The sequence below is a fragment of the Apium graveolens genome, unplaced genomic scaffold (assembly GCF_009905375.1).
Source record: "Apium graveolens cultivar Ventura unplaced genomic scaffold, ASM990537v1 ctg765, whole genome shotgun sequence".
Lineage (NCBI taxonomy): Eukaryota > Viridiplantae > Streptophyta > Magnoliopsida > Apiales > Apiaceae > Apium > Apium graveolens.
In genome coordinates this window covers 23546-48688 of record NW_027420508.1, presented here as the reverse complement: position 1 = coordinate 48688, position 25143 = coordinate 23546, and the positions used below count along the sequence as shown (strand labels likewise).

The following is a 25143-nucleotide window of genomic DNA, read 5'->3' as shown; positions in this document are numbered from 1 at the left end:
AAACAACTTCATCGAGCTTCAAAGACCAATCTTTCCTTGACGGACAAACGACTTTCTCTAGAATGCGCTTGATCTCTTTATTCGACACTTCAGCTTGACCATTAGTTTGCGGATAATAGGCAGTAACAATACGATGATTCACATTGTAGCGTTGCATCATAGAAGTGAACTTACGATTGCAGAAATGCGACCCTACATCACTTATGATAACTCGTGGCGTTCCAAACCTTATGAATATCTGCTTATGAAGAAAACTCAACACTAACTTTGCATCAATAGTCGGCAGAGCCTTGACTTCTACCCATTTCGAGACATAATCGACTGCCAGCAAGATGTACTGATTATTGCAGGATGAGATAAATGGTCCCATGAAATCGATTCCCCAAACATCGAAGACCTCAATTTCAAGCATCGCATATAAAGGCATCTCATCCTTTCTGGTAAGACTCCCAACTCTTTGGCAACGATCACACCTTAAAATGAACTACGTAGGCTAGAAAAAACCTTCTTGAAGAATATGAGCTGCTGTCTTTTCACCACCATAATGTCCATCATAAACTGTGGAATGACAGTCTCGTAATATCCCCTCCGTCTCACAGAATGGGATACATCTCCTGATGATCTGGTCAGCTCCTTGTCTAAACAAATATGGTTCATCCCACATGTACCACTTCACCTCATGCAGAAACTTCTTCTTTTGAGCCGCATTCATGTTAGGAGGCATTAAATTGCTAACAAGATAGTTCACAATGTCTGCGAACCATGGCTCTTCCTCTTGAATTGCGAACAACTGCTCATCCGGAAAAGATTCATTGATCAATGTCTTATCATGTGAAGTAGAATCAGGATTCTCCAATCTAGAGAGATGGTCAGCTACTTGATTTTCAGTACCTTTTCGATCCTTGATCTCTAACTCAAATTCCTGTAGCAAGAGCACCCAACGAATAAGTCTAGGCTTCGAATCCTTCTTTGAGACCAGATAGTGGATGGCAGCGTGATCAGTGTGGGTCTTCCACAACGGAATCTGATACGTAAGATTTCGAGTACGTGTTTACATAATCTTCTTCTGTCCAAAGAAATGATTCATTGAAATAATGAGTCGACATTGATATCGACACACCTGAGATCGCCAAATGTTCAGGAGTTCCTCTATGCAATCCTTTTCCTTCTTCTTGTCACCTTTATCCCAAGTAGATAAGATCAAAAATTTTCAAAACCAAAAACTATCGCCAAGAGATCCTTCTCAGTAGTGCTGTAGTTCAGTTGAGCTCTATTTAGCGGCTTACTAGCATAGTAGACCACATGAAAGATATTAGACTTCCGCTTCCCAACAACTGCTCCCACTGCATAATCACTTGCATCACACATCATCTCAAAAGGTTCTCTCCAATCAGCTGCCGTAATAACTGGTGCAGTGATCAAACTCCTCTTGAGAGTCTCGAATGCTGCCAAGCATTCATCATCAAATTTGAAGGGCACATCTTTCTCGAGCAAGTTACACAATGACTTAGATATCTTAGAGAAGTCCTTGATGAAACGCCGATAAAAACCCGCATGACCAAAAAAACTACGGATTCCTTTCACAGAAATAGGTGGCGGAAGATTTTCAATGACTCCCACCTTGGCTTTATCCACCTCAAGACCCTTACTAGAGACCTTATGCCCAAGAATGATGCCTTGTTGCACCATAAGTGACATTTTTCCCAATTGAGCACCAGATTGGTTTCCACACACCTTTTGAGCACCAAATAGAGATTTTTCAAGCATTCATCATACGAATGTCCAAAGATGGAGAAGTCGTCCATGAACACTTCGACATTATTTTCAATCATATAAGAGAATATAGCCATCATGCATCTCTGAAAAGTGGCAGGTGCACCACATAAGCCAAAAGAAACTCTGCGGAAAGCATACGTGCCAAATGGACAAGTGAAAGTAGTCTTCTCTTGATCTTCTGGTGCAATGCAAATCTGATTGTAGCCCGAATAGCCATCCAGAAGACAATAATACTCATGACCAGCCAACCTATCAAGCATCTGATCAATAAATGGAAGAGGGAAGTGATCCTTCCTTGTGGCTTTATTCAACTTTCTGTAGTCCATGCATACCCTCCATCCTGTGACTGTTCGTGTGGGGATGAGCTTGTTCTTCTCATTTACTACCACAGTAATACCTCCTTTCTTAGGTACACATTGCACGAGGCTCACCCAAGAACTGTCAGAAATAGGATATATAATTCCTGCATCTAGCCACTTTAGAATTTTTTTTCTTCACCACTTCTTTCATTATAGGATTAAGCCTTCGTTGTTGCTCAACAGTCGGCTTGCTACCTTCCTCTAGCAGAATTTTATGCATGCAGTACGAAGGCCTGATCCCTTTTATATCTGCTATAGTCCATCTGATGGCCGATTTGAATTCTCTTAAAATCCTAAAGAGCTTGTCCTAATCACTACCTGAAAGGTCAGATACAATAATACCAGGTAAAGTAGATGCATCACCTAAAAAAGCATACCTCAAGTGTTCAGGAAATGGTTTAAGCTCCAAAGTAGGTGCTTTCTCAATAGACGGTTCGAGGTTTCCCTCAGCATTCTTAAGATCAATATTACCAAGAGATTCAATTGGCATGTCTAGCTTTCTCTTCCAAGGAGAAGCATTTAGATATTGTAACTCCTCATTGCCTTCCTCATCATCACTGTCAAATTCCCCCAATAAGGCTTTTTCTAAGGCATCAGACCTTAACACATGATCAAGTTCTGAAATAACTGCAGAATCGACCAAATCCATCTTGAAGCACTCCTCATCTTTCGTAGGGAATTTCATTGCATTGAACACATTGAATGTCACATCCTGATCTTGCACCCTCATAGTAAGTTCACCCTTTTGCACATCTATCATGGTACGGCTAGTAGCCAAGAAAGGTCTTCCCAAGATCATGGGAATCTTCTTATCTTCCTCGAAATCCAGAATGACAAAGTCTGCAGAAAAGATGAGCTTGTCCACCTTTACTAGCACGTCCTCCACGATGCCTCATGGGTATGTAATAGAACGATCAGCCAATTGTAGAGACATGTAGGTGGGCTTCGGATCAGGAAAATTCAGATTTTTGAAGATAGACAACGACATCAGATTGATGCTTGCTCCCAAATCGCAAAGGCACTTGTCGAATGACAACTTGCCAATGGTGCAAGGAATGGTGAAGCTACCTGGATCCTTAAGCTTTGGAGGTAACTTTTGCTGCAGCACGACACTGCACTATTCCGTCAGAGCAATGGTATCAAGATCATCCAGTTTCACCTTCCTTGAAAGAATACCTTTCATGAATTTCGCATAACTAGGCATTTGCTCCAGAGCCTCAGCGAAAGGTATGTTGATGTGAAGTTTCTTGAACACCTCCAGAAACTTACCAAATTGCTTGTCCAACTTTTGTTTTTGCAATCTCTTAGGAAAAGATGGTGGAGGATAGAGTTGTTTCTCCCCTGTATTACCCTCAGGTAGAGTGTGTTCAACAGTAGTCTTCCTTGGTTCCCCCTCTTTCTCCTTTTGTTTTTCTTCTTCATCTACAACTTTAGCTTCTCCATCTTTTGCTTTTTCAGCATCAGCAGCTTTTCCAAACCTTAAGGTGACAACTTTGACTTACTCTTTAGCTTCCTTCTTGCCTGGCACTTTAGTATCGTTGGGAAGTGTGCCAGGTTGATGATTGAGCAAGGCATTGGCTATTTGTCCAATTTGATTTTCCAAGGTCTTGATAGAAACAACCTGACTTTTGCACAACAACTTTAACTCCTCGAAATCAGCACTAGAAGGCGGAGCAGCACCTCCTTGTTGAGGATATGATTTCCTTTGAGCATATTGCTGAGGTTGCTCGAATCCAGGTGGATTAAACTGTTTACTTGCAGCTTGCTGATATGGTTGCTGAACAACATTCTGATTATTGCTCCAGCTGAAATTGGGATGATTTCTGTTATTATGATGATAAGTAGCGGGCACAGGCTGCTGCGATCTCTAAAAATTGTTCACATACTAAACAGATTCATTAATAAGAAAACACTGATCCGTAGCATGAGAGCCTGCACAAAGCTCACATACAATAGCTATTTGATTGACTCCATAGTTAGCTAAAGAATCGACCTTCATAGACAGCGCTTAGAGCTGCGCTGTAATAGCTGTAGCTGCATCAACTTCCAAAATACCTGCTACCTTCCCAGGCATCATCCTTTGAGTTGGGTTTTGATACTCGTTTACAGCCATAGTTTTAATGAGATTATAAGCCTCATTGTAGCTTTTGGCCCACAAGGCGCCTCCAGAAGCTGCATCGAGCATGGGCCTAGATTGGGCCCCCAAACCATTATAGAAACCAGTGATCACCATCCAATCAGGCATACCATGATGTGGACACTTTCTCAACATCTCCTTGTAGCGCTCCCAAGCTTCGCACATAGATTTTCCTTGTTGCTGCGTAAACTGAGTAAGAGCACTCCTCATAGCTGCAGTCTTGGCCATTGGATAGAATTTCACCAGAAACTTTTACGCGAGATCTTCCCAAGTAGTGATGGACCCAACTGGTAAGGAATGTAACCAATCCTTTGCTTTGTCCCTCAGAGAGAATGGGAAAAGCCTTAGCTTGATAGCCTCATCAGTAACACTATTATATTTGAAAGTACTACAGATCTCGAAAAATTCCTGATATGCATTTTGGGATCTTCAGTCGCAGCACCTCCGAAAGAAACAAAATTCTGCACCATTGAATAGTGTCCGGCTTGATTTCAAAAGTATTTGCCCGAATAGCCGGATGAATGATGCTTGACTGAATGTCATCAATTTTAGGCAGAGAAAAGTCCATAAGAGCTGGATCAGCTTGAACTATATGATCACCCATTGTTACAGGTTCTTTCTTTTCACTCTCTTTATCCGAATCTTCAAAAACTATCTTCTCCGGAAAGTCAAGAGCTGTATCTGTCTCCTCAGCCGTATCTAGATTTCTCTTACGGGTGCGAGAACGTGTTTGCATAAATGCTCGCTAGAGTACCTGAAACACAACCGGAAGCAATAAGTAACAAGTCTTAATCAATGAATCCTAATGACCACTGATGGCAAGTACATAAACTAAACAAATTAACACCGAGTCCCCGACAGCGGTGCCAAAAACTTGTTAGGGCGAAAACACGCGCTAAATAAATCACGCAAGTATACGCGTTCGCAAGTAGTATATAATGATTTCTAGTTTGTTCCCACAGAGACTCTGATTAATTATATTTAATTAACACTTACTCACCAATGTATGATTACTCTTCAAGGTCAAGATAATAATAATTTAGATTGATTAACTAATATTAACTATGAGAATTAAACACTTAAATTATCAATATTAAACACGCATGAGACCATAACTTCATTACTACTTCATCTAATAGTTATTTTTATTACCCTTAATATGTAATGGTGATGATATTAATCGAACAACACGAAACTGATAAACGCCAAATTTCGTTGTACGAATACCATTCTACCAAGCATCCAAAATTAAGATGGAAGTTGAATAGGCATTAATATGTTGATACCCTATATGTCTACAGAATTTGACAACATAAAGATTTAAGCGCAAGTTATTCACTATGATTAAACAGGGCAAGTAAAACGGTTAGGGTTACCCACTAATCATGCATACAATACATGAACCTATGCTAGCATGGCAAGTTCTAAATCTCAAGATTCATTGTCGCTTCACAAGAGATTAACATGCTATCTTACATGTTCATGACCCACATAAGACGAATAAGCACAACCTATGCTAGATATCATACAATCACCACATACCAAGGTATTAAACAATTAACTAAAGAAATCCATAGTAAATCCGCTATGATCCCTTGATCACGATTAGCCCATAATAGAACTCCTCGTCACTATGGGTTCATATGAAAACATGATAATAACACAACGATATAAACTAATAAAAATACTTAATATACAAAGAAGTACGTCACAAGAGTATTAAGGTTTAAAGAGTAAAGAAAACTAGCATCCACTGTTATAACGAATTAAAAGAATCACAAGATAAACCTATGATTCCTCTTCTTCGTTGTTGCGTGCTAAAACGATCTTCTTGATCTTCTCTCCTTATTACTTGTTGTCGAAAACGTCTCCCCAATAGGTTTATATAAGAGTCCAGAAGAACCAGCGTTAATTGAAGCCCAATAGAACTCCATTTATAAATTCCAGAATCTGATTTTCCGCACCTAGGCGGCCGCCTGCATTCATCACGCGGGCGCCTGCTACCAGGCTGTCGCCTGCTCCTTCCAGGAGGGCGCCTGTAACACTTCTGGAATTTTTTTATTTTTGCTTCTGATTTTGCTGAATTCTTCACACAATGCTGCGCGAATGATCCCAAGTACTTTCTTAGGCTTATTTTGATGAAATCCTCCTATTTAAGCAATTTGTACCCTCAAATGCAAAAACACTCAAAAATGCGTCAAATACATAAAATACTCGAGTTCAAGACATCAATTCAAGCCGTTATGAGATGCTCTAAGTGGTATAAAATACCACTTATCAGGGTTCTTATGGATTGTAATATTTACTTCTTTCTATTTTAATACATGTTTCTGTACTTATAAACTTATTTTTTTAATGTTTTCTAAATTTATCAAAATTCTGGTGAATATTTTACTGCCTTCTTGTGGAAGAATTTCATATGATTTGTTGCAAGTTCTTGAGCTGATGAAATATTTAACATTTCCAGCTCTAAAAAGCTTTCAAGGATAGAATATAGAAGTTGCCATTAGCTAACTTACTAATAACAGTTTAGGCAGGAAACAACTGCGCTTACAACAGTGCCAGTTAGATGTCTAATCAAGACCACCTTCCATTAATTGGAGGATGATGAAAGCTAAGCATCCCTTTCTTCATGGCCTACTTGTTCGATTCTTAAAAGTGTTGAAAAGTTCTATCAAAACAAGAACTCACTATACCAGGCAAGTTTTAAGTTTCTTGCAAAAGAGATAATTCTGTATACACAATACTTTAAATTTCCAAATATACTCGGGAAAATGAAGAGAAATATGCACTTGCTGATCTTGCTTGTTTGTGCTTGGGGGCTAGAAGCTGCCACTTTAGGATATAAAAGCACTGTAATTGAAACTAACACTAACTACACTATTTTAGATGTCAGGGTCTTTGCAAATCCGAGATGTCAAAGCCAATACGAAAACCTTAAAGTACTGGCTACATTTCACTGAAGCCTCTAAATTGCTCAGAATTTTACTTTGGCAACTACTATCTACAACTCTTTCCTTGGGTTTGATAATAGTGTCCTATTTCAAGCTTTCAACTTTTAATTAAAAATACATTTTTGAGATATGCAGGATCCATATTTTGTTGAAGTTTGTTATTTACTGCATTATGCTTTGAATTGAGGCATCAGACAAGGTTGTTAGAATGCTCTTAATGTATGTTTGGATTCATATATTTATGTTTTTTACAGAATACAAATGCTGCATATCCATTTTTAACATTCTTATTTACATCAACAACCCTGATTCAAAATATAAGTTAGCTTTATGATCTAATTATTTATTCTTTAGTGATTTAGTTGATATTGTCTAGTTCTGATGTCAATGGTTCTAACAGAAGAACATTTGTTCATCAAAAGAACTAACTGGGCCTGCAAATAAAATGTAATTTGATGAAGCTATAGAGATTTTTGGTGTGGTTGGGAGCGTACATCAAAGACAAAATAAGTTGAATTGAGGACCTAGAATGCCGTTAATAAAGTTATCCAGGTTTAAATATTAACTAATTATTATCACCTTAGCATTGTGAATTGTAGCATTTACTAAGGAATCTCTAGGTTTTAAAAATAGTCCAGTTGTTTAAGATTAGATTTATCACTTTATCATGGAGTATTCTGCCTCTAAAATATTGTAAGTATATGTCAATGCAATACAACTATGTAAAAAATGTTTGTCGTACTACTACACATGTGTGTGAGTACAAATTCCATGAGAGGACTTACTCAAATTTAATCTTATATCGTACGGTGCTAAATTTGACCTTAACTGTCTAGGTTTCTCACTAATAATAACAAGTAAATATGCTAAAATATGCAATTTTTATTCTATTGTTAAATTTATGCAATTTTTATTCTATTGTTAAATTTCAATGCCAAATGTCAGACTCTCTAGGTGCATGTGATTTGAGAAAATAACAAGTACTTTCTATTGTTAGAAGTGCTAATGTGTTTCATGAAAACACGCATATGCATTAGTTAAATTTATTGTATGTAGGGCAACATGTTAGAAGAACTAATTTCTACTGGCTATGCCTAAAACAAATCTTTTGTTCCACTTTTACATTAAAAGGAAAAAAGGAAGGGTTCTCATAACTTCAAGTGTATAGTAGCAGGGCAATAGAGAAAGGAGTCATGGAGAGACACAAGCAAAATGAATCCTGTTACTTTAACATACTATCATGCTCATGCTCATTCAAATTCCTGCCATGGTACTATACATGGATAATTAATAGCAGACCTGGTCGATTTCTTGGGTATATATTCATGTGCAATGGGAAATAAGGCAGATTTCTATCATTATTTTATGGTTTGAATTTAAATAGAGTGGATTGGCACAAGATTTATGTAAATTGTGAAATTTTTAAATTTGATTTGTTTAATTGTGTGGATGATTGCTTGTTACAAATTCTCATATTTGAATTTGTTGTTATACAAAGTACGATTGCACGTATATTGGAATTTGTGGTCAGGACAATTGTATGACTTAATTTGAAGCAAAAAATGGTTGGGAATTAGAAAAAGAAAAAAATGCTTCTGGAGAAACAAAAATATGACGAAATTTATGGGTTACTTGCAACGATTTTTCTTTATTTAATAATTTATTTTTGAAATTAAATCTGCTAGCTTTTGTAGGTAGATCCCTTTATTAACTTGCGATAATTTTTCCGTCATAAGAAACCAATTAGGACGATATTTAGCTTGTGACGAAATTTATACTTATGACGAAATTTGTAGCTTGTGACAAACTGTACACTTGTGACGAAATTTATATTTTTGATGAAAATTGCATTTGTGACGAAAATCTGAACTTAAGACTTGAGCAAAAAAGACGAAATATTTTCGTCATAATTGGACCAATTGCGAAGAATTTCAGTGTAAAAATTCTGTCGCAAATGGCCATATTTGTTGTAGTGACTGGTCTTCAAATTCTCAGGACGACCCTGAAACTTATGATTTGAACTTCAATCAGAAGGTACAATATAAATTGTTGAGAATCATTAAACTAATCTCGTAATAATGGGCAGGGATTTAACAAGAACATGCAATAAAACAATTAAAGAAATAAAATATGAAGACAAAATAACTATATATAATCAGAGACAAAATTGACAAAAGAGAGAGAATTACTTAACTCTAACGGAAACTTTATCAAACTCTAAAAGAGATAATAACAACTGAGTCGTCTAGCGTTCGAGAACCCTTGACTGTTCTTGAAGAGATTATTGCCCGAGTTACGATGTGTCGGTTTACAGCAATATCGTTTCTAGGATAAAACAACACATAGTACTTCGTCCACAGATACGTAGCACTCACCAGTAAACTGTACCTTAATACTCCCAGAAAGTCTATGCAAAACCTTGTATGATTGTAGGAGAGAAGAAGGAGAGAAGTAGCAAATAGGGTTTTCACAAATTAGTCTGTGAGTTGTGTATATCTTGTTTAAATGTTAAGTACCATACATTAAACAAAACTAAAATATAACTGAAAATAATTAAAATAAATATTATGACTTAAATTATATTTGATGAAATATTTACAGAATCGGTAATATAATAATGCATATCAAAGTTTAAACTCAGGCCCGTCTCTACTTCATCCATCAAATGTTGTAATAGACATATCAACATTTATGCAGTCAAACAGCAAATCCTGATATCAACATTTATTCAGCTATATCACAGTCTATAAGCTCTGATTAGCAAAATACTGATATCATCATAATTAGGCATATCAGTATTTATGCATCCATATCAGATTTTTAAACTCTGATAAACGAATACTGATAACCCTATGTTACAATAACCATTGATTTAGTATTCTGATTGAAATAATATAACAATTTAGTAAATATTTTAATTAAACCAGCAGTAAAATTCGTCGCCCAAGTCGACTCACGTACGCGAGATGCTGAGATATTCGCCTAAATCGTTGTTCGACCCGACCAGAGTCGAGTCGTGGCTTGGCGAGGCGAGGCGACAATGCGCGCGCGTGTGTGTGTACGAGGCCCACATTACAAACATGCACATCCACTTGCCTTAGTAGTTATACACTACACTTGCATATGGTACTATATAAAGTGTACAACCTCTTATTACCTTATCAATGTTGGATAAACCCACAGAACCCATTTCAAGTTACTAACTTGACCTCAATTCTAAATGAATAACACCAAGAAAATGACTTAGATCCAAACATGGAAGTTTAAGTCATCATTACAAGGAACAACCTCTAATAATTAGTGTTAGGTAATTCCATTACGAACACATCTAAAATGTTGCGTGAGCCTTACCATTTTCTAACAATCCCCCAAAAATCCATACAGAAATGCCTATCAGATTTTATCATGACTTCCTTTTTAGAGTCGATACCCTCATGGATTTGAACCCTCAAAACTCCCCTACTTCGATGACTACCAGATATAGATGGAATGTTTCACCTTGAATCTCTATCTTTTTGGTGTAACCATGCTTCATAGATGATGACAAGTCAAAAGGTTATGATGCAGATCTATGACTTTGAAAAGTTATGGTCGTGTCTCAATCCTTTTCGTCGAATGCTTCAAGGAATAACTATTTCCTCTAATTGCAATCTCTCAACTACATTCACTTAGATGTGTATCTTCAAAGCTGTACGGTCAACATCTCGTCCTACGACTTAACCCCATTCGGAGTTTATAAATCCTGACACGATATTTGGTCCTTCAGAGTTTAGCATATTTTGTCCTGAAATTGATTCTATCAGAGTTTATTAAACTCTTGCTAACTAGCAGTTCAGTACCTCTTAAGGTTTATAGGGGATAGACTCAGATGCATGAGTATTTAAAAATATATGGTAGAGGTACTACCAATTTAACTTTAGAACTTGTTATTACCATATTGATTACACTTCGAGGGATTCAGGTGTACTGGGTTCCCGCTGTTGATGAATCATTATATGTTACCAGTCCCATCCCCAACCTCGACTTAAGGACTACAACATTCTCATACCCCTAATTCAAATAATTACTATATTATCCTGAGTTTCTATGAATTTTATAACAATATTTCTATAAGACACAAGACCCCTTATAGACTTCGGTCTAACTTGGATGTGTCTCTTAGTTTTAGCATTATACTTCATATTTCTGTGTTGATAGTTGTACAAATATCATAATGAACAGAAATGGAAGGAAGCAGCCTGTTTACTATAGGTAACACTAACATAAGTCCATGTAACCATTCACCCTTCGTCCTCATGGAATCAAGTGTCCACAACTCAGCCTCAAATGTATACTGAGTAATCAAAGTCTATCTAGAAGACTTCCAGGACACTGCTTCATCCACAAGGGTAAACACATATCCAGTCACTCAATTGAAACCAGATTTCTTAACTATCCAACTTACATCACTATACCCCTCGAATACCCCAGAAATCTCCGATAATGCAAACCAAGGGAAACAGTTCCCTTGAGATATCTAATAACTCCATCAAGTGCCTCCCAATGAGTCTTATTTGAACATTTTGTATATCTAGCTAACCTAGACACGGAAATAAGAAATATATAGTATAGTCACATTAATAAGATATTGTAAAATCCCAATAATCTGAGAATACCTTAATCGAGACACAAGATCTTTCTTGACTAGAGTAACTTTTGAATTATATTGTGTACTAGCGATTCTTCAATTTGAATAACCGTACTTCTCAAGTATAGATTTCTCTATATAATGAGAGTGTCACAATGTTATTCCATCAGTTAATTGAGTCAACTTGATCCCAAAAAGCACACTAGCCTCACCCATATTCTTCATCTCAAAGTGTCTCTTCAAGAAACTCTTTGTCTCATTAATAATCACAATATTGATTCCAAATAAAAAATATCATCTACATACAGGCACACAATCACACATTAATTTACTCTAACCTTATAGTATACACACTTGTCACTTTCATAAACCAAAAACTCGAAGTCTAGAACAGTTTCATCAAACTTTTTATGCCAGTCTATAGGAGCTTATAAAAGGTCATAGATGAACTTGACTAGTCTATAAACTTTTCTCTCATTACCAAAAACAACAAATCCCTTAGGTTGATCCATAAAAATCTTTTCTTCAAGTCAACTACAGGAGAGTATGTATCAAAATAGTCAATGCCTTCCTTTTGCCCAAAGCCCTTACCCACTAGCCTAGCGTTGTACTTATCTATTAAGCCATCAGGGTTTAGCTTCCTCTTGAAAATCCACTTAAATATTATAGTATAACATCAGAAGGGAGATCAACTAACTCCCATTTTCCGTTAGAAACAATTGAGCCAATTTCGCTCTTCACGGCGCCTTTACAATGCCTTGACTTCGAAGAATCCATGGCTTGATGGAAAGTTAAAGTCTCATCCTCGATATTGTAAGTTATAAAATCACTTCCCAAGTCCTTGACTACCTTTGCACGCTTAATCCTTCTAGGTTCCTCTATTTTGTTAGGAGTAGAGCTACTATCTGGATCCACCCCCATATTTGTCATCTTTTCCATATGATCGAGAATAGAACTTGATGTACGAGTGAGATCATCCTCCAGACTACCCAAAGTTATACGAGTCTTCATAGGAAACACTTTCTCAAAGAAAGTTTCATCATGAAACTCAACTATCATATTCACCACAATACTATCTATACCATAATTTAATACTAAAAATCTCATAGCAGTTGTGGTTTCAAGATAGCCCAAAAATATGCAATCAACAGTTTTTGGACCTACTTTTTTCTCTTCTGTTCAGGGACAAGCACCTTAGTAAGGCACTTTGTTATTCCCAAATAATCTAACAAAGAATTACAAAAGGGGGGGCTTGAATGTATTTCTTGTTTCTTTTCGAATTTAAGAACGGTTCTACGTTGAATATATGACTGTGTTTGATTTAGCTAAAGTGCGGAATGAAAATATTGAAGAAATCAAACATAAATTAATTAAACACAAGTATTTAAAAACTTTCTGGTGGATTGAACGTTTCCACCAAAGATATATATATAATTTTGAGAACTCTGTGATACAAATATTTTACACAGCTGCTTACAAGTAGAACTACAAACTACAGAGAAATTCTTTACAGATTTTGCTTTATCTATTTCTCTAGTTGAATGTTTTCTAGCTTGATTCAATCACTCTTTTTCTACTTGCTACACTTGGTTTATATATCACCAAGTTACATGATAAAAAGACAAACAAATAAGACAATATGTTTCTTAGTCTAATTACATGCTTCTTCATTTCTCTATCCAGCATCTTTGAATATCTTCAAGTTAGCATGGAAATGTAAATGCTTCTTTGTTCTCTAAAACCTGTAAATAGGCTACCACATTCCATTTGCATCTAATCAACCCATGTGACTGTCAAGTCACTATCAACTACAATTTTAATTAGAACATCCGTTGAAACTTCATTGGATCATCCGTTGAAACTGTGTTAAATTATCCGTCGAAGCTTCACTAGATCATCCGTTGAATGTGACTTGAGTCATCCGTCGACACCTTGTAGAATCATCCGTTGAAAGTCTTCCATAGCAGTTAACTCTATTTCACTTATGCAAAATTACAAGGCATCTAATATTTACAATTAGCCAACCTATTGTGTATACCAAACTAGTAGTCAACATGACTTTGAATATCCTACAACTTCTAGATCTTTAAGGTATTGTAGAATGCAGAAATGTGTTATAAGACTTATTAATACATAAGCTACTCTCTCAATGGATGTTGTAGTGATCATCCATCGAGAGCTACAAATTCACTAAATTAAATCTACTAAGGTGTTTTATTTAACTTATCATCAAGTACACAATATATTCCTAACATTCTCCCCCAATTTATTTCTACTAGATTTGTAAGCATAAATTAAGAGAAACTTGGTAATAACAAAACACCATGAGAGTTTCATTGCTTGAAATCTTCAGATGATCTTCTAATCTGAAGAATCTTCTAATTCCCTACTCATCCTTGAACTCCATCATCCAGTATGGTCTCAAATGCACTCTATCTCCATTGTAGGGAATATATAAGACTCTTGGGAGTGCATTTGGATCTATCTGCTATTCATTATCTCCTCAATTTTATTCGTTAACATCTTTTTGGAAACTATGTTGAACCCAAAGTTCTTCTTTATTTAGGAGAAAATATTTACTAGAATAGAATAACCTTCATTGAGAATTATGTAAAGAGGCCAAGTTAGCTCTTTTCCACCCTTATACCTGAAGACCAATCTCTCTGGAAGATGCTTGTAAGCTTCAATAGCTCTTACTTCTTCTGGCTCATCCAGATAGAGATTTAGGTCTGAAAACTCCTTAATGTCATAGATAAAGAGTTGATCTCCCTTGTTGACAGTTGGTTTGGGTTTGGCTAAGTCTTTGGATTTAAGTTTGACATGCTTGGTCTTTTTGATTGCTCTTGACTTTGTTTTCCTTGGTTTGGTTTGGATTGGGATGTTTAGATCAGGGAGTGGAAGGCTTTCCCAATCTATAGGTTCATCCTTGGGAATTATGGGTTCACCATTGAAGTTTATGTCAGAATAAACCTTGAATTTAGCCTGCACCATTGTGGGCATGGTTGGTTGACTTGAAGTGGTAGATTGGGTTGGCATGTATTCTTCCTTGTCTTCATCAAAATCCAGCTTCCTCTTTGGTCTGAATTTCAGTCTTGATTTCTTTGTTTTCTTTGGTTTTTCTTGCTTTTCTTGATTCAGAGGCTCAACTATCACAGTAGCCATTTTAGATTATGTGGTTGCAGGCTTCTTAGCTTGGTTCTTGGCATCTAAAGCAACATGCTTTTGCTGTTGTTTGAGCCTCACCTTTTCTTCTTTCTTAGCTTCTGCAAACTGTGGATGTCCATTCATTACACAGATTAATTTGCCATTCCTGTAGATTTTAGCCATTCTTTTCCTCAAGACTGAGTCTCTGGGATCTTTGAAATAAGCAATAGATCTACCAAGCAGCTTCTTTTCATCAGGCTTGGGAGTTTCATAGACTAGGTCCAATGGATTTTTGCTTGAATGGTTTAGATAGTTTCTCTTTGGCTGAAAAATCACATTGGCCTGTTGAGATTTTCTTGCTGAGGGTTGACCACTTTCCATATTCCCTAAGCTCATTTCATTTATTGAGATTGGTCTTAATTGAGAGAAATTTGAGAAATGTTTTACAGCTTTTCCTTGTTTCTCAATTGGACCAACATTTTTCTCAATAATCTCATCAAACTTCTTCCATTTTTCTTTCAGCTCTAGTTCAGCTGCTGCTATCTTGATCAAGTCAATGATGTCAAGAACTGGTGGCATAGAGAAAGTGATTGTTGGAACAATCACTTTCTCCCCCTCACTAACTGGAATGATTGCAGCTGTCTCCCCTTCACTAACTGAGACAAATACACCTTTCTCCCTCTTTTTGTTATTATCAAGTTGAGCAGGGGTGGAAGTTTGTGCAGCCACCAACTGCTGTAGCAGACTTATCTGAGTTTCATGATTTTCAAGTATCTTGGCCATTGATGCCTCCATATTTGTTAGTCTGGAATCCATGGCCTCAATTTTCTTGTTCAAATCAGCTTCTTTCCTGAGCTTCTAGACTATCTCTATCATTTTTGTGTTTGGAAGCCTAGAATCCAACCTTGCAAAAAAGTCCTGTTTAACTTCAGCAAGTTCTTGCTTTAGTTCATCCACATCCTAAATTTATTTGAGAGCTTGTATTTTGTGCAATTAGAGAGATTCCAGATGGACTTTGAGTAGACTTTTGGTGCTGGCACTTGTGGATGCTTGAATTGCACTTTGGGTGTCATGAATTAGCTTGAAAAGTGTGGATTGGAGATGTGAGTAACTGTAGTCCTTGTGCATCATCCAGGATGGAATATATGCATCTCCCCCTGTTAGGTCCCAATGTGTTTGTAGAAGGGGGGTTGAATACAAACTATACCGTATAATCGAATTTAGTGCGGAATAAAAAATTGAAACAAAATTCAAGGTAAATAAAAATATTATTAAACTTGAAAGGTGTTACAACAACGGTATCGATTATAAGGGATTAATCTCAAATTAATTATCACAAATCTAGAATAAATTCGACATGAACTTTTTCTATTTTTGCAATAAAAAGAATCAAATGCTAAACGCAATTTGAGATTAAGTTCTAGGGATTTTGATCCGCTAGATTGTTACACAAGAACAAGAGAATGATTTCTAGTTATTTGGATTTAACTTTAAAACTAGAAATTTATGATCTTGAAATTTGCAGATGAAGGATGAAATATTTAGTCGGCTGCTTTTCTTTTCAGTTCTTGAGTTGTTGACTTCTGTTGTGTATATTGAAATGAATGCTGCTTCTGTCTTTTTAACTGATTTGATCAACAAAACTTCATTGAACTGGCAAGACAATCGGCAAGAAAATTGAATGAACTGGCAAGACTATCGGCAAGATAATTGATTGAACTGGCAAGACTATCGGCAAGATAATTGATTGAACTAGCACGAAAAAATCTGTTGAACTAGTAGAACTTTCGGTATGAAAATCCTTTTGAACCGGCATGACTTTCGGTATGACAATCTGATTGTCATACCAGTTCATTTGATTGTCATGCTGAATTAATATTGAATATAAATTCAAAATCAATTCTGAAAATTCCTAATATTAATTCTGAATTAATTAATCAATTACTTCAATTAATAAATAAATTAATCTTTGCAGATATAATTTATTTTCTTAATTAAATTATATGACTTAATTAATTAATAGAGAATTATTACTACTCTTGAACATCAACCATTCTTCTGAAAATTACTGAAAATTATGAATCAATTTCACCACTTCAATGTTGACACTCGATGTACTTTCTGGTTCATGAGTGACTAACTTCCGTGACGTTTCTTCATGTCTTGACTTTAATCACTTGATTTTCTTCAGATTAAATCCCTGTAATTATCTGATACCCAGACGAGATCTCTGTCACTTGATTAAATCCACAATCTTGATTTATATCACTGAGGCTTGATCAATTTCTTGAACTTCTTCCAGTGAAGTAATTCCTCAAGTCTGTAGATGAACCTTGTTTCTGAATCCTTTGACAGATGTTACTTTGAGAGATCTCTTTGACGGTAGATCCACTATTTAATTATTACATTCTTATTTGAGTTGAGTTAAATCCTCGAATAAACAAATAGGCTATGACATATGCCTTTCACCCCCTAAGCTCATGCCTTCTCCTTCATCATCCTCAGCATCATCCCTAAAGGAGTTTTCAGAAAACTCTAAATCATCACCAGCTGTGGAGGGCATGGCATTGACAACAATATTGGCCTTTAGCATAGACGCTGTTGTGTGCACCAAGTTGAGTATTCTCTTAGCAGCCTCATTGTCATGTTCAGCCAAAGTTTGATAAGCTAGAACAGGGTGAGTAAATGCCTCAACTTCATAAAAAATAGAGTCTAAAACAACTTGATATTCTTGCTGAAATAACTGTTCCTTTTCAGCCTCATTGATATCCCTTAAGCCACTAACAATGGGTTCTTCCCAAGTTTCACTAGTTGATAAGTGGATTTTATATCTACTTGGAACGCTTCATTACAAGCTTAAGTTGGTGTTTTGGACTCAAGTTATTGGTATTTTTGATATGATTTTGTGTTATTGCATTGCAGGGATTAGTTGGATGAATAAATGAGATTTTCAAGGAAATATATTGAAAAGAGATCAGAATTGGAAGTCTAGTCCATGTTCATGTTGAAGATCATCTCGATAGCTTCGCGTGGACTTTTGATTTGATGAAATCTGACGAGTGGAACTCAAGTCACATCAAAAATAAGAAAATGAAGAAAAGTTCGGAAGCACGGCGCGCCTGCGCGGAGAGTTGGTACGGCCGCGTCAGCTTGACAGAATGTGCGCACGTCCGCGTGGGAAGCGGGGCGACCGCACGGGGTGCCTGGCTCAAAATCCTGATTTGAGTCTATTTTGAAGAATTAGTGAGCCCAGGTCGTCCCAAAGCCTATATAAATCAATAAGAGGTTGTTTTTAATAAGAAGGAGACAAAGGAGAGCATTGAGAAGACCTAGAGAGCACAAGACGGTTACAGAGAAGGAGACTTTTGTATTTTTCAATATAGTTGATACTTTGGATGCTTGTTTTCGATTTGTCTTTAAACCCTAATACTCTTATATTGTTTCACTACACCATAAAATGCCTATTGTAACATTAAAAAAATGTTGCAGTAGGAGGTAAATATGTTGCTCTTGCCCAATTTATAAGCTAAGGTAACATTTAATTAAAGATAGGTTTTTCAATGTTGCCTTAGGGGTATAAGGTAACATCTATAATAGCTAAGGCAACATCACATTTTATGTTACTATAGCTTGCTAATGCAACTAAAGGAGAGATCAGTTGTAACTTAATTTTTATGTTACATTAGAGTTTTAAAATGTTTTTAAAAAGGGGGCCCTGGCGGGGCCCACCAGCTGATGTGGCAAGTGTAGGGCCCACGGGGATGAGTTGTCTTGATGACGTGGCAAGTGGGCCCATAGAAGCTAATGTAACACTTTGAAAAGCTGTTGTAACTCTATAACTAGCCTAATGAAACGTTTTAAATATACTATGGTAACAGTTTAGGAGGCTATTGTAACACTTTAGCACAAAAAAAATTGGAATGCTTATTCTGTAAACTGAAGAATCCAAATTATACAATTTCATAACTGCAAAATAATGCATCCAACCCAAACATTAAACATCCAAATATACAACCAAATTAAATTCCCGAACTAACTATAAACTAGTTCACATTCTTTGCTTAACAACAGCTAAAGATTATAAATTTTAAAAAGTACTACTAGAAGCTAATGCTTGAATTTGCTTCACTTTCTCCTCGACTCCACCATCCGGACCTTTCCCTTTTTATACACGTGAAGCTTTCTCTTGTAAGTCTTCTTTGTTTCCTGAAATATTAGCTAAGTTATTTGCAAGCAAGAAATCGAACCAGCAAATTTCGAATACCAAATCAAAAGGCCTGTAAGGAACTATTATTCAGTTGTTGCAAAAGAATTAGGGCTTACTTAGTAGGACTTAGAATAGTAATCTGAAAATTTGGGAACAAATATAAATTCTATAGAACTTTTTTATGTGAGAGTTTAGAATTTTTAAAAAAAATTGGAAAAGTGAGTTAAAAAATTGTTTATATGGTCATTAAGAAAAAAAAGGATAGAATCATTTTTAAAATTATCTTTTCATAAAGACATATAATAACTAACAATAATTAACAAAGAGCATCATTTATTAAACATAAAAAATATATGTATTAGCATACCTCTGACAATTGTACTGAACATAGCAAGTGCAGCTACGGCAATACCATACATGGCAGCAAAGCTAAAACTAACAAAAATACCTAACAGAAGCTAAAACTATACCGGAAATTTGTCTAAACTTCTCGTACCAAACCTAGAACACAAACTACCATGGACCAAGGCTTGTCCATGTTGGAATCAACCCCTCCCAGAGTGCAAGTGAACAAATACATATGCAAATTTAATCACAGACGGATATAAAATGGTTAGCTTTCTTTTTCCGATTAATTATTGTCGATATAAAATTAGAGAATAACAATATCTACCTCAATACCATACTCAAAGCCACAAGCATAATATAAACACCCAACACAAAAAGGCACTAACTCTTTCTTTTAAATGATAAGCTTAGTTATAATGTCTTTCATATGGTTATAGTGTGAAAACTGCATTGCAGTGACAACATTATAGTACATACACACACTTGGTACCCCCAGTCTACCTTTTTTCACTAAATTACTCCGCCTCCTCACAATATACTCATGGAAAGTGTGATGCAGATAACATAAAAACAATGATTCTATCATAAAATTTATATTTTCTATATCATGCAGATATGAAAACTTACATCTATCTTTACCTTAGGTGCAACCAAAAATACCCGTTGACCATGGTTCAACAACAGGAAACTCAAAGCTTTCTGGTAAAGATTGACCACATTCGTTGCACTTTCGAACATTCAGCTGAAAAAAGAAAGAGATATTGAAATAATGGGTGTTTTATAGTGAATATAAAAGTGTCTCGGATTGTATACTTCGGTTAGAAGGGTATAGGAAAACAACAGATATGTCTACTCTAGAAGACTTTACAAAACAAAACAGACCAAAAAATGATTTGTTATTAATTATGAGATATACACGGAATTGTTTATGCGGTAAGTTATGTAAACATGATATTAACATATCATTAAAACTATTATTTACAACTTGTTGCAAAGTTTTTGCTCTTTCATAATGAACCTTTCTAAAGTATTTATAAATGGACCGCAATAAGGATCTTGGCTTTATTCCATCTTAGTCATGCTAAACTTGTGCACTATAGAGATATCAGATTTTAGGATGGTTATTGTACGTTTTTACGATATTCCGCTAAAGCCCATAATAGGTAGATATTTCTGTATGCTGTATAGTGCAGCATGCAGTTCTTCATAAATACTCCAGTAATTTACTGTATTATGAGTTGGGTGTGCATGTTAGACAACAGTGGAACATGACAGTTATGATACCCAAAAGCTTCTTAATTTTTGATCGAATAATCTGTGCGCACATACATCGATGGTTTTCATTGTGCTTATATCGCTACTTCAGGTTATACACATCTACATGGAATCATATTTAGGTAAGAAAAAAGGGGGAAACATTCTGGAATACCTAATAATAAGACATAGCTGATACAAGTACAACATTACATATTTAAGAGTTGAAAATGAAAGAAAGTTAGTTGACCACAAGCATGTGCAAAACTATTTAAAATTTTGAATCTGTAAGTCAGGAAAATATGGAATTATTTGTTGCAGTGCTATTGCTTTCTCCATCTTATGGTATTTACATCAATCTAGTTTCTTAAACCAGTATATGTGATACCTGTTACGGGAAATCACCACTTTCTATTTGAGAGTTGATCAACAATATTGCTACACGATGAAGAGGTGTTGGATCTCTCTCAGCCTACAATCATTACTCATGACATGACTTAGATTTTTGAAGAACGAGTACAAATATAATAATATGTTGGAATGAAGATATTTGGAACTCTTAATAGTGTGCTAGAATCGCATAAATAATAAGAGTAAATTTGTTTTTTTATTGGAAATACTAGAGTGGAAATCACATCACTAGGTCTAATAAAGTATAACACAAAAAACTAACCTGGTCAAAATGAATCAGTCCCATTGTGGCCCATGCAGTATGGACCAAATTTGACTGATCTCCTTCTAATGGTGTGTATTTTCGTAGAGAAAGACTTTAGACTTTAGAAAGACCTCCATCAAGAAGCAAAAGATGAACCTGTATCAGTTGAGACCAGGTCGTTGTGTTTAAGGACTCTCCACCAATCTTTATTGATGTCTCTGGACTATAACCATCCTGGTTAATCAAACGACAGATCAATAAATCATCCTTTACTCACTTTAATAGAATAAAGAGAGAAAGAAGTGGTAAATAAAAAACCTCTAGATAGTCTAATATATCATGGAATGTGCTGCGCTGACTGTTAAGATCTTTCTTTGCAGAACCTTTACCACCTGCCTCCACAGAGAGGCTTCTCACTTGATTAAGAAAAGCAGTCACTACAGAGCTGCTTCCATTGCTCAAACTCTCCAATTCAGCATAAATAGTGAATATTACAGGAACAATTGGAGAACTAAAAGTACTTCCTTTAAGGAGAACAGCTTAAAGGGTAATGGTTGGCCTATCACAATACCTCCTACCAAATTACCCCAACACAAATACCGCAAGACATATAAACCCGTAAATTATCAACAAAAAACACAACAAATCAGGTAAAATTACGAAACCAAAGACTTACGGTGAGCAACATAAGAAAGAGGAGAGAGCTAGTGAATCCCCCAAAAATCGTAAACAATTCAGTAGAAGCTAATTTAGCCCTATACATTTGCTGAAGGGAGAGAATGACAATGAACAATAGTAATGAAGATAACAAAGAACTCCTTGATCCTGCCATCTCACCCTTCAATACATACACAAATCAACTCAATTAGATCGAACTGTTTTACAATTAAACATTAACAGAGATATAAATTTTGGGGAAATCTAGGGTTTAATTTAAATGATTCGAAAATGTAATTGAGCTGTTGAGACTTACAGGTGGAAATGGATATGAAGATGGAGCAAGTGAAGATTGTATTTACTTTGGCCTTCGTCTCCGGCTACGATTTATGATCGGTGCAGTGATTTTATAAACCCAATCGCCCAAAAAGGTATTGAATGGGCGGTCGAGTATATCTTAAAAAATTCAAACAACTTCTGAAAATTTGGGCGGCTATTAACATAAATTTTACCCGCTTCGCTCAAATATGGGCCGATGCGAGTCCAATTAGATACAAACATACATTTATACTTTATATTTTAATAATAAAATTTAAATATTTATTTAAGAAAAGAATTAATTATTTAGATGTATTTTATCATTTTTATATTTTGTATATTTAATTTTTTAATATTTTTTTTATTTTCAAGACACATACATTAGTGCTCGTATTAAAATGAGGGAAATATATAATATTTTAACTTTTTATTATTTTTAAAATTTATATATTAATTTATATAAATTTTAATACCTTAAAAAATTTCTATTTGAAACTTTTAAAAGTTTATTATGTATAAATTCGTACATCATCATGCATGTTATTTATTCAATTCGTAAATCATATTAAATTATTATAATTTAAATTTAAATTTAAATTAATATTAATATTTAATCTTAAAAACATATTTTATTAATATTTTGATACTCTAAACTAACACTTTTGCAAATATGTTACAAGCTGCAACACTTTCGAGCTAGTATAACACCATGTTTTAGGCTATTGTAACACAAAAACCACCATGTTATATTAGGCCACAAGTAGCTTAGCTAAGGTAACATATTAGGTAACTTTCATTAGGAGAGGGGTTGCGATAGGCCATTTATGGTGTAGTGTTTATTGGTCATGTTTTCATTGGAACCCATGGTGACGATGAGTCCGATTATGAACTAATCGTTATCATGGGATTCTAACGGATTTATTTATGGATTTTAATAGTTAATTATTTTATAATCTTTAGTGTATGGTGATTTATGATTTCCTAGTTTGGTTGTGCTTATTCATCTTTGATGCGTAGCTAACATCTAAGATTGTTTGTTGATTTCTATTGAAACGACAGTAAATATAGAGGTTTAGAACTTGCCATGCTAGCATTGGTTTATGTATATATTGACATGCATAATTCGTGGATAATTTTAACCATCTTATTTACCCTATGTAATCACGATAGATAACTTGCTCTTAAACCTTTATGTTTTCAATCTTTATAGATATATAGGGACGAAACATAATTGATGTCTATTCAACTTCTATCTTAACTGTGGATGTTTGATAGTAGGGTATACGTATAACGAAAGTTAGCGTATACTAGTTTTGTGTTATCTGATTAGTTATCACCACCATCACATGCTAGGGTTAAAGAACATAACTTTGACTGAAGTATTTAATGAAGTTAGAATCCCATGTTTATTCTCATATAAGTAATTAAATCTCTATGCTCTTAGTTAATGCTATTTATTATAATCTCTTAGTTAAATCAGAACTCAATTTGTTATTTGTCTTAGCAGTGAGTGATAACCATACATTGTTGCATAAGTGCATATTCTGAACTTAACCTAAACCAGTCCTTGCGGGAACGAACTTGACTTATATCTTATACTACTTGTGATCGTGTACGCTTGCATGTATTTTCGTGTTAGAATTACAGTGAACAAGTTCTTGGCGCCGCTGTCGGGGATTATCGGTGTTAAATTTAGTTTATGTGCTTAACATCAGTGGTCTTTAAAGTTCATTGACTCAGATATTTTACTTGTTTACTTTGTTGTATTTCAGGTACTTTAGAGAGCGTGTATGCGAACGCGTTCTCAATCTCGTAAGGAAACACTGGACGAAGTTGAATAAGTTTTTGAAGAAGAGAAAAAAGTTGAAGAAGAAGTTTTTGCTGCAATGGGAGAACCAACAGCGAATCCGAAAGCTTTCATGGATTATTCTCAACTAAAGATCAATGACATTCAGTCTAGCGTTATCAAACTAGCCAGTGTGGCTAATACTTTTGAAATCAAGTCTATCACGATTTATATGGTGCATAATTTAGTCCAGTTTGGGGGTTCTCCTATAGAAGATCCCAACATGCACATTAGAGATTTCATCGAGATCCGCGACACTTTCAAGTCCAACAATGTTTCTGAAGATGCTGTGAAGCTGAGGCTTTTCCCATTCTCTCTGAGGGATAAAGCTTAGTGTTGGTTGCATTCTCTACCAGCAGGTTCTATCACTACTTGGGAGGATCTTGCTCAGAAGTTGCTTACTAAATTCTTCGCTATGGTGAAGACAACTGCAATCAGGAATGCTCTTACTCAATTTGCACAGCAATCGGGAGAATCTTTATGTGAAGCTTGGGAGCGCTACAAGGAGATGCTTAGGAGGTGCCCTCATCATGGAATGCCTGATTTGATGATCATCAATTTCTTTTATAATGGTTTGGGAGCGCAGTCCAGACCCATGCTCCATGCAGCATCAGGTGGAGCCTTATGGGCTAAGAGCTATGATGAAGCTTATGAGCTAATTGAATTAATGGCTGCTAATGAATGTCAGAACCCAACTCAAAGACTACGTCACGGCAAGGTAGCAGGAATTCGGGAGGTGGATACAACTACGTCTATAGCTACTCAGCTAAAGGCATTAAAGATGAAAGTGGATTCTTTGGCTAACTATGGAGTTAATTAGATCACAAGTGTCTGTAAGCTTTGTGCAGGTGCGCACGAAAC

At 35.6% G+C, this 25143-nt stretch overlaps 2 non-coding genes across 2 annotated transcripts; one reads left to right on the top strand and one right to left on the bottom strand.

The window, feature by feature from the left end:
• The first annotated feature begins 4378 nt into the window (after positions 1 to 4378).
• LOC141704268 (small nucleolar RNA R71) lies at positions 4379 to 4485 on the top strand. The gene has a single exon (XR_012567896.1). It is a non-coding gene; the product is annotated as a small nucleolar RNA R71 (small nucleolar RNA).
• Positions 4486 to 24712: 20227 nt separating this feature from the next.
• LOC141704267 (small nucleolar RNA R71) lies at positions 24713 to 24819 on the bottom strand. The gene has a single exon (XR_012567895.1). It is a non-coding gene; the product is annotated as a small nucleolar RNA R71 (small nucleolar RNA).
• Positions 24820 to 25143: the final 324 nt, after the last annotated feature.